The following is a 13,588-nucleotide window of genomic DNA, read 5'->3' as shown; positions in this document are numbered from 1 at the left end:
TTGAGGGGAACTTGTTCTAATCCGGGGAGGGGAGAAGCAGAAATTTGGTGGTGATGATAACGAACGATGGCGTCACTTTCATGTCCTGCCATCCTGCTGCAAAATGGCTTTCTTCACTAGGTCATGATAGTTTGGATTGAGAAGATGAGGAACCAAATCCTGTCAATACCTCCGAGACATATTTATATACATCAATTTCATCATTGGTTAAGGTCATGCACTGTACATCCTTGTTGTTATTTAATCTCCGAGCCTTTTATTTCTCCTGGCTTTGCATTCTACAGTAGCAACTTATCCTTATGAAACCCCCTCAGGGTCTCAGCACAACCCATGCTTGCAGCTTTTATAACCCTGTCACTAGCTCAGCCTGCTAGCTCTTGGTACGAGCGAAGCCCTGAGCCCAGTTTGGGTGTGATGTGATCTCCGGGGCAGTTGTCGCTGCCTCAGCGTCAGCAGATGCAGAGCTGTGCAGCCGGGGCAGTCATTACATGCAGCGGGACGAAACCTGCTCTGACAGCAAAGTGCATTATCAGAGGCTCGCTGTCAAGTTCCTCATCTGCCTGCACTTTAAAATGCTCCAGCATGGACCCACAGTCAGGGTGAAATGCCTCCTCCCTTCTGCTGATCTCTAAGTTTTACTGAATTCATTGAATGAACTTCATCAACTCATCATTAACAAAAGCGGATGATGTTTATGATTATGTCTTTTTCCTAGAGCACAACATTCTTCATAGATCTTAATTCTTAATTTTGCTCTCAACGTGCACCAGATTGATGCAGTTAACTTTAAAATGTAGCATACAACATTTTCTTTTTGCATGATGTTTCCAAGGTCAATGAGTAATCATGCTAAATAATCATGAATCGTCAATATTTTACTTCTTTGCACATAGACTGTATACTGCCTATGGTCAACTGCCATCACCACAACTGGACTCGTGAAAGCTTCCCCTCCTTTCTATAATACAGGAAAAACACAACATGACTCAGTATGAGTATAATTACCATGTGATGATTAGTGGTAATCAGTGCTAACTGATCAGTGCTATTCACCCGTTTAAATTGTATTAAGGCTTAAAGTTCAGTATAATGGAGGGCGTGGTCGCTTTGAGTGACAGATGGGTGCCATACCAGGTCGCTAGCTGTCTGCTCTGGTGCGTCACCCAGGCCAGTCTTAGCTCCACCGATGATCCATCCCTTTGCTAATTTTTGGATTAGTCGGGAGTTAGGTTGTGTCGTCACTGCCAAGATGGCGACGACCAGAGCCGCCCACTTTGACCTTCACAACAGCCCTTCAGAAAGCTATGGGTGACGTCACGGAGATTATGTACATATTTTATACAGTATGTGGTTGAATGCCTCTAAAGGGATATACTACTGGAAAATGGAAAAAAAATGCCTTATATCAATTTTCATCTGAGAAAACACGTGAGAATCTTCAGTCAGTAGTGCTATACATCTCCTAGAAGCGAGAAAGATGCCGTGAGAAACGCCTCCCCAGAGGGCCGAAGCTCAGAAGCGGTTTCCACAAATATGTCCAAAAACAATTTTATCCTCTTGAATAAAAAACTGAGAACAATGTCTGCCGCGTTATTATACTTTATAAAGTGAGTGAGGAGAGGAGATAATGTGCACATTGTTTCTCTGTGCACCGGACCCAGACCAATACATCACCGGGCCACTACTACACCACGATGGAGCCCATGGGATATAGCAGTGGATGGAGTAGAAATGGAAAGTGGGTGAATGGTGACAACCCCTCACTCCGATGTGACGGGCGATGATAGGTGCCATTTGCATAGCACTTCGTTCAACCCTAATGACAGGGGAGGTTGCCACTCCCTCCCCTTTCCCCAGACCAGGCGCAAGCCCCGTTGGGAGGTAATTGCGAAGGAGGGGAGAACCTGTCTGCTCTGCCTAGTATGTGGGCAGAAAAGAGAGCAGGCAATTGTTACGGGAAGTGTTGCCAGTTGAATGCTTTTAATAAAAAATGTTCCTTTGATATCACAAAGAAGAGTTTGCAAATGAAAAAAAGAGGAGCTCAGGGTTCTAACGGCAATGTGCATGTGTGTTTGTGCATGCCTGAGTCCCTTATGAGTTCCTTCAAAGCAGCACTGTCTTTGCAAATGTGCTGTCTCAGCAGATATCTTCAGAAGCTCTGTCACTGCTTTGTTTGCTGCTGTGCAAGATTATAATAAAAAATGATGTATGACAGTGGAAATTCCTCATCACTTTGAGGGGTTCCAAGGATCACGAGGACCCCCGATTGCTCTTTAAAACATTTATTTCGCCTTTCACTTGCACCTCCAGCCCAGAGACGACTAAATAATAAATACCCGAGGCTTCATCATTTGGGCCATAGATCCAAGCTAAATCAAGTTTTCAAATCATCTCTCCTCCATCCTCCTCTCCATCATGTAAGAGCACCTGGCAGCGCTTTACATCATCTGAAGAGCCCTTGAGATTTTCTAATAAACGCTACTGGTTTTAAATGGTCCCCGGGCATGCCATGAGACAAAAGGTTGTGGGTTCAGCCTGTGTCTCTAAAAGTATAGCTCATTTTGCATTCCAGGACAACTCTCAGCCAAAAACGGTGACCTTATGCTCTTTAATTGCACCTCTTGGGATGAGGATGGGAAAGAAAAAAATGAGGGCAAAGCGTCGAGACGGAACAAAATGGAAAAAGAAAGAATGATATAATTTGAAGATAAAAGCGGAAAGAAATAGAAAACCATTTTTCCATGTGTAGAAAGAGGTCTTTACTCTTTCATTTGTTGTAGATGTGGCCGAGAGCTGGATAGCAATTGTGAATAGCAGCATGTGGCCAATCCCCTTAACAGCCATAGGACATCTATTGTTGAAGAAAAATCTCTGGAGTGAGGGAGGGGCAGCTGTGACACCTAATATAATGCTATCTTTTCTTTTTTTTTCAGCACAATCACAAGCCTTGTCCCCAGCATCTGTTGGACGGTGGTTTTGGCTTGGCATTTAATGTGCCGTGTGCTTCAGTTACTGACCCACATATGCAAGCACGAGGGTAATGACGTCGTTCACAGTGGCATGAACAGCTCTTTAATCCTCCATTTAGGCTCTGGGACTGGTTGGCTTCCTCACTTCATAGCGCGGGGGAGAAAGTGATATAGTACATGAGAGCGCTAATAAGAAAGGGATATTAGTTAGTCGCGTCAAAAGAAGGAAGAAAAGGAAGTCTGGAGAGGGCATAATTGGTGTGAAATGCCTGAAAGCTCTTACTATATCTGGAATAGTAGAGATCACACAGAGTTCTAATTCTTTTCTTAATGATCACAATGCTACAAAGTATGTGATTGACCAAAACTGTTGATGTATACGTAAGGCTGGGTATCCCACGTACTACGAGGAACTACGAACTACATTACCGAAAGTTGGCACCAAGTTGTCTACTCAGATTTGTAGTCTCATTAAAGGTATAGCTTGTTTTTTTTTTGGGATACCCTTATTCACTTTGTTGCCAAGACGTAAAGAGTAAAGATTGATACCACTGTCATGTCTGTATGCTGAATATGAAGCTACAGCCAGCAGACGCTTAGCTTAGCACAAAGAGTGGAAACAGAGAGGAACAGGTAGCCTTGGTCCATCCAAAGGTAACAAAATCAGACTATCAGCACCTGTAAATCTCACTAATTAGCATGTTATATCTCATTTGTACAAAAAACAAAGTGTCAAATAGGGGTGTAAGAAAATATTGATACACATGAGTATCGCGATATTAGGTTTTGCGATACTGTATCGATTCTCCAAAACACAGTATTGATATTTCCAGTCTTTATGCTAAGCTATGCTACCTGTCTTCTGGCTATAACTTCACACCTGCTGTACAGACATGAGAGTGGTATAAACCTTCTCATCTAACTTTTGGAAAGAAATTGAATGTACCTATTTCCCAAAATGTCAAATTATTAATTTAAGGTAACAAAATAAGCAATTTTTCTACAATCTAGCAGCAATCATGTAATTTGTGAAACATATTCTTTGACCTGGAGAAAAAAACACTAACTTTATCTTTGATGTTATTTCTGAAATCACTCTAAAATTATTGTCTGATATTGCAGAATTTAAGAGATACCAAAACCACAAAGCCAACATGGTGTTTCTGGAGATTTCTATCACAAACAGAACCCAAAAGGGACCTTTGTCACCATTTCACCTTATTTTTCTTGAATGCGGTGATGCAACAAAGAAGGGATTTGATCTTGTGGTTTGTGACTGTTTGTGAGGCGTTTTTGTGCCAGTCATTCTGAAAGCCTCATGTCAAAACCTCCACTTTACAAGAGGTTAACGCAGGAGTCCAATTAATCTCCCTTGCACATCTTTGTTGTAGCCAAACGGGAACAGAAAATACATCTAACGTCTCAAGGACGTTTGATGGGTAGACAGAGCTGTCTTGAGGGACACGATCTCGAGCTTTTTACCAGACTGGTAACAAAGGGAAAAGAAGAATAACGCATCCCAGAGACTGTCCAATAGCCACAGAACATCTTCCTTCACAATAGAGCTCTCCTGAATCGCCTTTCTTTTCAGATCACAGAAAACAACCTCGCTTACATGGCTTTGCTGCTGATAAAAGATTAATAACATAAACAATCTGTCCAACCTGATTTGCTTCCCCTTTATACGGTAGGGAATGGTAAGCTTTAAAAAAAATGCCGTAGAATAAACACATAAACAAGTCGTACAAATTGCTTAAGGTGATCCTCCGGCTACAACCTGGTTTAGTTGAAGAAAAGCTAAGTATTCAATTAAATTAAAAGAAAGATAGCTCATCCACACATGGAATTATCTCCCTTGTGTAATAATGATTCAGAACAAAGAGAACAAAAACACCCAAGAAGAAGGATTTTTGATTGGCTTTGCTTATCTCCATTTGGTGGGCCTGGAGAAAGTGGTTGTAAGATACGGATCAGTATTTTCTTTTGGCGAATCGTGAGTGTGTAGTACTTCTACATACCATATATTACCTTAAGGATAATGCCCTGTCTGTGTGTAACATCATCATTTAAATTCAAGGCCGACGGCTCCATTCGGTCCTCCTCTGAGATAAGCTGGAAATATAGAACCATCACTACTGACACTTTTAGTTAATGCTCTCCACCATAAAAGTAGGGCAGGAGAGCTCTGGGAGCCAAACATTGAAAATAATTCAATGCACTGAGGGCTTTGGCTTGCAAGTCTTGCACAGTTAACAAGTGTCCCAAAATGACTTTGCATCAGTTTCCCACACTCTTTTAAATCTGTTCATATCAACATATGGGAGTTAAGTCTTTCCCAATAGCCTGGAGCCTTAATATCTTCACCTCTTGCTTTGCTCCAAGCTATCTGACTTTTCCTCCAAAGAGTGTCTTTTCTCTTCCTGGTATGCATCCCTGCCTGTCATCTGTCTCCATATGAAATGATCCATGATGGTAAAAGCCACCTCCAGATTTCCATTCATCATCTCTTCCAAACAACAACCTCAACTGTTTTTCTTAAAGCTACTGTAATTGGTATATTTATAATAGCGATGTAGCAGTGATGAACACACAGAGAATTATCACCCAAATCTGAAGCTCCCTTCGGCTTTACACAGAGCTTTATAGCGATTTTCAGCTCACTGCTTAGCTGTCCAGCCCATAATTTTACTGACAGGTAGAGACTAGCTGGTGAACATAGTGGAGCATTTACAGGGCTTGACATTAAGCTTTTTCAGCCAGTTGCCCTTTGGGCAAGTAGATGAGATGTTTTACTTGCCAAACTTACTTGTCCGAAATGGAAAATGTAGGCCTATTAAAAAATAATTAAAATCAACAGGGATTTAAGCAATTATTATAATGTATTACCATACAAAACATACAATTAATATGCTCTCCTCAAAGCCACCAGACTCTATTGACAGAAACACTATTTTACCTCGTTGATCATTGTAAAACGCATTTCATTCAAACTCAACAGAAACAAAATAAAGTCTTTCCACTGTTTCAACTGTTGCTTTCTACAAAAGCTTGGCATTAGTAGTTTTAATTGTGTATTATTATAACCTGCTTAGAGCTAGTGTTAGGAAGTTAAACATGTCATAAATATAATAATAATAATAATAATAATAATAATAATAATAATAATAAAGCGTACTTTGGGCATTTGAACGAAAGCATTAATGCTGATCTCCCGATTGCATATTTTTACTGAATATCGGGTCATCTCTAGTAAAGATTCTGATTTATTTGTTATTTATTTAACTGCATGAGGCATTCCACTTGCTCCATAACTGCTGGGTGTATAAATATGCAGCTATTTGCCAACAAGTTCGCCAAATAGCAACTTTAAAGCTGATGATATGTCAATGTTATGCTCACAACTTTTTTCTGCTTCCCTTTTATGTGGCCCTAAAATCTGCTATTGCAGGTTTAATGACTAATTTAAAACCTATCCCAGCTGCATTCTGACCCTAAAAGTTTCAGTGATTCGACAAAACCATTCCAGCTTTAATACCAGTAAGCACCTCCAGCTTAGAGATGTATTATTGCTGAAAGTCAGTAGCAGCACGCTAGGCGTCCTGCAGATCATCCAATTGACCTTCTTCAGTGATTTATGTCAGTCACGATGGGAACCGCTGATAATATCAGCACCAAATATTACAGCTAATCCTTGAAGTTATTAATAGATGTAAATATGAAATAGTAAATACTGAACTAAACAAAGACAATATCCATCTGGGCCACAGCTGATTTTATCTCTAAGCTTAAGCATGAATATACTAATAGAATTTATTAATAGAAAACAAATCCCTGCATGAACCTAGCAACTCAACTGATTCCCAATTACAGCAGTATTCTGTAAACAGTGAAAAACACACGTTTTTGGGTACTTTTCCAACATAGAGGTTAGCATGCCATTAATAAATAAAATTGAGCCCTACCATTTTACTCTCCAAAGTAAGAGCATTCAACCTCTTTCACATCAGTGAAAGTAGTAGTACTTCTGCTCAGGTACTGAGAATACATATTACTTTGTTGTACAGATGTTCCAATACAATTTTTTTCTTCCCGATTCCGTTTCCAATACCTGAACTTACGGTATCGGCCAATAATGAGTACTAATCCGATTCCAGCATGATGTGTCATGCCATGATGCATCCAGGGCGACAGCACAGCACTGTTTTGGAGCGGCGAAGAATAATTTATTTCCAGTTAAACAAGTTGATTTGTTAATAAATAATGGTGTCAGATCGGTGCATATCGATGCAACTGTCATCAGTCACACCGCACTAGGATCTGACTATGATCTCATCACTTTGCTCTCCTTAATTCCATAATGTTCCAGGAAATTTAATATCTTGCATGATTACCCGGACATGAAGTAATCTAATGAAATCGAAGGGGAACAGGAAACACGGGGGAGATACCAGATGATCTTTGATATTTAACCAATCAGCATCCTAATAATCCTTCTGGGAAATATATTTAAGGTTTTCTAGTGCAATAGTTTAACACTGCATTTAAAAAAAAAATGTGTTAACATAATGCTTACCAATCAAAAACTAAGTTTTTTTTCTTGAGGAAAAAAGAACATGAATGCGCATATTTTAAACTTTTCCATGAATTTCTATTCCTCGCTGTGTGAGCACTCCCACACAATCTTACAAGGCGGCAAAATTCCTGAAAGTACTGTAAATAGCCCAGTTTTCTCTCTTTCTAATTGCCCTAAGCTAAAAGAAACTTTTAATAAGCTCTAAAAGACATACTGTGTTTTAAATGACAAAAGGGAAATGAGAGAAAGCGTCTATCAGAACCAACTTTGGTTAAGAGGAAAGAACAAAGAGAGAGCTGCTTTCAGCCTTGAGGGTCATGGCAAAGGAAAGAAGAGAGGGATTACAGTAGAAAATAGAAAGGAATGGAGGGTTGAGAGGAAGATTATAGTAAAGTGAAAGCGTGCCAGAGAAGGAGTGAGTGCAGCAGAGGAAAACATCTCTCTCCCTCAGCCTTTCTGCGGTTTGTGTCGTGCTTCTTTGAGTGTAGAGCAGAAGGGATGTTCTGGTGACTCGCAGCATATTGACAAGCTTCTGACGCAAACGCTAACTGTAGATCCAATCTTGCAGCATTTCTGTTTACTCCGGGGATTAAATTAAAGAACACAGCTTCCAATTTCATACCTGGCTTCCCGCACCACCCTTCACAAAGTGACATTTACTCGCTAGCATGATGCCCTTTCTCTCTTCCTCTCACTTTGACTCATAGATAATACACTCTGCAGCAAACAAGGACGGTTGAGGGCTGAAAATGATGCCAGCGTCGCACAGAATGGAAATATATTCGCTTATGGGATTAACCAGAAAGTCGTTCCCCTTCCCCCACACTTGGAGACTGGACTATTTCTCTACTGCCAGAGACAAATAGCTTATTCTGTCCCAGCTTTTACTGTTTGCATTATCGGCTGGATCTGCATTAAAAGGTACACTGTTTAGCTGCGCTGCCCAGATAAAGATGGCAATTAGCTGCCAGAAGTTGAGGATTGCACTATCCATTATAATGAAACCTTTAGCCCCAACAGCAGAGTTATATCAAAAGTGTGGCTGATTCAATGTGAGATATCTGCTGTGGAAGATAATGACACTTTCTGTGACAAATTGATCCATAACACACATGCATGCACACACAAAATAGCTATTGAATCTCTATCCATAACTGTGAGTCAACCTTTTCATCTGGGATATTGTGTTGGAGAGCTTTGATGCTCCATCAAGCAACATTTTTTATATTACATTGGATCAAACAATTTTCTCTGATGTAAAGGTTTGATCAAACTGGTGATCCCAATAAGACCTGTTTGTATCTTACTGCACGTTTTAGCTGCTTTCACCCAATTTCTCAACTCGTTGGGCCATGTGGTTGAGTCACTTTGGCTCTCACACACATTGCCCCATGTAGAATGGTATGTGTGTGTGCGCTACTGCCTCTAACTTGTAACACAAGTTATTATAATTAGGGATGCACCGATACCAATACCAGTATCGGGTATCAGGTCCGATACTGACCCGATACTGCTCATGTACTCGTAAGGTCATAAGGTTTTGTTTGCACCCTCTGACTCGCGCGTGAGTTAGACTCCTTGGTCCGTGTTTCAAGACGGGTCGGGTGGGTTGCCGACAACGCCACAGACACCTGGCGCCTTTTACGTGGGCCACGGCATGACGCGGTTGGGGCGCACCGTCACGGTGCGGTGAGGTCCCGGCGGGGAGTGCTGTAAAGCTGCGACCGCGAGCCACCTTTGCCCCAAGCCTTTCCAAGCCGACCTAGAGCCGGTCGCAGCGCACCGCCTCGTATGCGGGACTCCTCAGCCTGTCGTGTGTCGCTCACACCCTCCAGCTGGCTGTTAACAACGTTTTTTTTGCTATAACATGGCGCTGATATGCCATAATTAAATAATAATTAAAAAGGCACCAACCAATTGTACTTATGTAAAAGGCAGTATTTTTATTTTTTGTATAACTTGAACTTACTTGAGAATTTGATAATTCCTAAGTAAAAAGTGTTCATTTGTGCTAGTTCACCATGAATAAATGTTATCTTTTGCCTTTGTGTGTTTACATTATTATCAGTTGGGGTGCAAACAGGTGGAAGAGCAAATATGCAATGTAGCGACGGCGGCCTGGATAGAGTGTGACGTCACTGTGTGTAAAAGAATAAAAAATCCATAATCTTTTTACTCTGCGTTCGTGCCATAATTTGCCACACCGCCTTTATTAGCGCACAGGAAGAGATCCTGAAATTAGCACCCCTGAATACTGAATGTACTGAATATAGAATCGACTTTGAATAAGGAATTGTTTTGAATTGAGAATCGATTTTAAATCGAATCGTGACCCCAAGAATCAAAATTAAATCGTGAAATACCGAACTATTCAGACCCCTAGTCATCACCATTCATATCTATACAACCAATGTGTTTTGATTAAATTGTCTAATAGAGCAAAAAATTGTTTACAAGAGCAAAAAGTTCTTCATAGAACTAGCCTCTAAAAAAAAAACTAAAAAAAACTGACGGCTTGACGTGAAGAATTTCAAGTCACCTGAGGGGCCACTCAGGGATGATTTGACTCATTGACATTCAGGGCGCAGCCCTACCACCCACTAAGTCCAAAGTGGGAGACAGCTCAGGTAAATGAGTGTCTGGAAGAGAAAACCAAATATTTAGCAAGATAAACATACAAAGATGTTTTTCTCAGAAGCCTGTGCAATGCAAAAGGCAGGTTTCTATGGAGACACCACGTGGAGTATCCCCATGGTATCTCTGTGATTGCTCAGTTTGGGCTGTTTGTGTTTTCTCCTACAACTTTTCGATGCCTGTGGAGATTGTTGATATTGGAGGCAACACAAAACAAGTGGAAAAAAGGCTTAGCAGTGTTAGCCTTTTCAGAAACGCACATCACGCAAAGCCCTCCTAACATCACTCTGCATCTTAATACGATTACTGTGAGGAACATAAAGCGTGACACAGGCTGATCACGTACATTACAGACATCCAGCTGTGAGAACAAGCACCAATAGGATGCTGATATTGCTCCGTTTGTACAGGATCTGTAAGTAATGTAAGTGATTGTTTGCTAATGTGCTTGCCAACACAATTTAATAAGCTGATATCAAGGCTCATTGCTGTGAGTCTGTTTGGAGTCTTCTTTCTGCCCTCCAGCAGTCAGACATTAATGCTGCTTTAACACAGACAAATCACAGCAACTGACTCTTCATCATCGTCTCTATCACTCCTCAAGTTTTAGTATTGACAACAGCACAGTCCATTAGTTTTCAATGTCCTTGGCTGTTATTCCTTCCTAATGATGCGTTACATCACAAGTGGTGTGAGTACAAGATGCTGGATGATAACTCACCTGGAAACTGATAGATCTCAATGCTTTATAGCATTTTGAAAAGGCCCTTCAACAACTTAGGTTTTCTGCCCAAACAAACAGAAAAAAGTCGATTCAATCAACAAAATGTATTACAATAAACACCAGCGAGTGGGAAAATCAATTTGGCTTCATTGTAATTTGAGCACACATTTAATTTGCTCTCTAATTAGGCTGGCGATGTATGGTGTTTGTTAGTGAGAGCAATGGATAATTAAATGTCAATAACAATGTACTCAAGTAAAAATGTTCTGTTGATTCTTAATAAATGAATTTGACATCATAGATGGACTAGATAAACTGAATAGAGTGCTCCAGGGATGACGTATTTTTTAGGGACAATCAGGAAGTTAGCATCGCCCTGGTTCCCTCGACAAAAAGCCAATGGGATTTTTCCATTGGGTTTTGGATTATTGCAGAAAATAAACTGTGGCAAACACACGTTTATGATACTTACACGTTTTGTTCAGCAAGATAATCTCCACAAATGAACACCACTTTTATGATTTTTGAAGTGTGAATGCAATCGCCAGAAGTAAAAAGCTAACGTTAGGCTATAAACGAACTACACCACGGTCGCATCATGAGTGCAAGTATACACAAAGAGGCTGTTAAAGCGGGCGAGTCGACGTGATGACGTTTAGTAGTCTCATTTAGCCACTTGTTAGCAACCTCCTTTTTTCAAAATTCACGAGCGGGGTATTTATTGATGTATTTTATGTTTTAGAACAAAATATTAAAATCTCTTAAGCTTGTGTTAACCACAGACTTTATTTCAGGCATCTAGCTAAAAACCCATTCAAAAACCCACTGACTTTGAGACAAGGGGATCCGGAAGTGCTAAAATGCTTACTCATTTCCAGATTTTAGGACACATTCCTTGTTTATTACTCAAAACAAGGCGATGAGGATGATTTTACGTGGACACAAAATCATCTTGTGCCACTGAAGTGGTAAAACGTGTGTTTGATATTTATTTGTTTCTTTCTATGGGCACTCCTGGGCTTCATAAGCACACCATCAACTCCTCTTATTCCTTTAACTCAAACTCATCAACAGCTTAGTTCCTCCCTGACTTTTATTGCCACATGTATAAGGTGTTTTTTTTATCACCGTACTCTTTTGACATCTACCTGATTATCAGGGCCGAGTGAGCAAATGGATTCACTTACAAATCCTTTTATCACAAAAATTCACTTTGCGTTCTTGCTGAACGCAGCTGACTCACTGAATGGAGCAGTGACTTTAAAAAAAAATCACTCAACTTCAGGCAAAATCCGGGTGTGTACGATCCATTTCATCAGAAAATAAATCTGGATTGGTTGCTTTGAAATATAACACCTATCACATGATTTAAGGACAGTGCTTCAAAGGGATCCCTCTCAACTATGAACTCGGCAACCTCGGGGGGACGAGAGCAGCAGAGAGATCACAAACTGGATTCTCAAGAAAGCTTGCATCATCGCCTTAATAATCCCGAGTCCCTACAGATGTGATGGAGGGAGACCTCAGGTGTGGAAGACACAACCCAACCCGTCCAAGTCTTATTAAGAGCTGATCCACTTCTTATTAAAGGCTTCTTTATGGGATTTCTCTGCAGCTCAGCAGTGTGAACTGACGGATATGCTCCACTGCCGAGGACCTGAGGACCCCTCCGGATCTGCCTCTAATTAGGCTGTTGGAGACTGAGACACCGCTGGCAGGTTGTGAGGTTTCCCGTGCCGAGTGAAAGGGAAGGAAGATACGGTGACGAAAACTCACTGAGACGCAAACAGGTGCGGCGTGTTACCTTTCAACTGACAGCTTAAAACAGATGAAGAATAGAAGATTGTCTTAAAATTTAATTCATTATGATTTGTTTTAAGAAGCAGTGGAAGGATTAAAAAAAATAAAATCCACAGTTTGTTTCAGCTTTACGTTTTTAGTTTTTGCCTACTTTGAACTTATAGCAAGTTAAACTATTGTTACACACATACCCCAAAAAAAACTATTACAATTAGATTTACCACCTCATGGTTGCTTGCCTTCGCCAACCTGTCAGTTAAGGCTGCAACTACTTACTTAATTTGCCGATTAGTATTTTAATTAATCAATAGTCATTTCATCAGTAAAACATCAGAAAAAAGTTTTTAAAAAAAAATGCCCATCACAATCTCCCAGAGCCCAAGTTCACATCCTGAAATTCTTTTTTTGGGGCCTTTTTATTCAATAAATATTTTAAACGACTATTCAATATCAACATTGTTGTATGCAGTAAGCCAACAGTGCCAAATGGGGCAAAACAGAATCCAAGTCACAGCACAGCACAAAGAGGAATACCCAGATATAAGTAATAATTTAGAGAAAATATAAATAACCTGGCTGCAGGTAGGACACAACACGCAGCTATCCGTCTTAGTGTCCACCACAACGCTTCCCTATTAGTCTTCTCTGGATGAAAACATCACCTTTATGCACAAACATGTCTAATTATGGAAAAAATATGTTCCACATACAACGTAGTCCACAAATAAAAAATACAGGATGAAATTGCTTCGCTTATTTCTTTACTTTAAAGAGAGTTGGCTGTAAGTTTTGGGTTGAATGCAGCTTAAAGGGCAGCCTGCACTTTTCACTTTTAGTTTCCTTGTGATATCCGTTATGCTTCCATAATATCAGTGTGGCTTGATGCAG

At 40.4% G+C, this 13,588-nt stretch overlaps 1 protein-coding gene across 3 annotated transcripts in view; it reads right to left on the bottom strand.

Moving 5' to 3' along the window:
• Positions 1-13,588, bottom strand: part of LOC141778671 (mannosyl-oligosaccharide 1,2-alpha-mannosidase IA) — a 216,038-nt gene that overhangs the window by 106,299 nt on the left and 96,151 nt on the right. The window lies entirely within an intron of this gene.

This window comes from Sebastes fasciatus, chromosome 12 (assembly GCF_043250625.1).
Source record: "Sebastes fasciatus isolate fSebFas1 chromosome 12, fSebFas1.pri, whole genome shotgun sequence".
In the NCBI taxonomy this organism is placed as follows: Eukaryota; Metazoa; Chordata; class Actinopteri; order Perciformes; family Sebastidae; genus Sebastes; species Sebastes fasciatus.
Note: the sequence above shows the minus strand (reverse complement) of the source record. Positions and strands in the feature narration are given on the sequence as shown.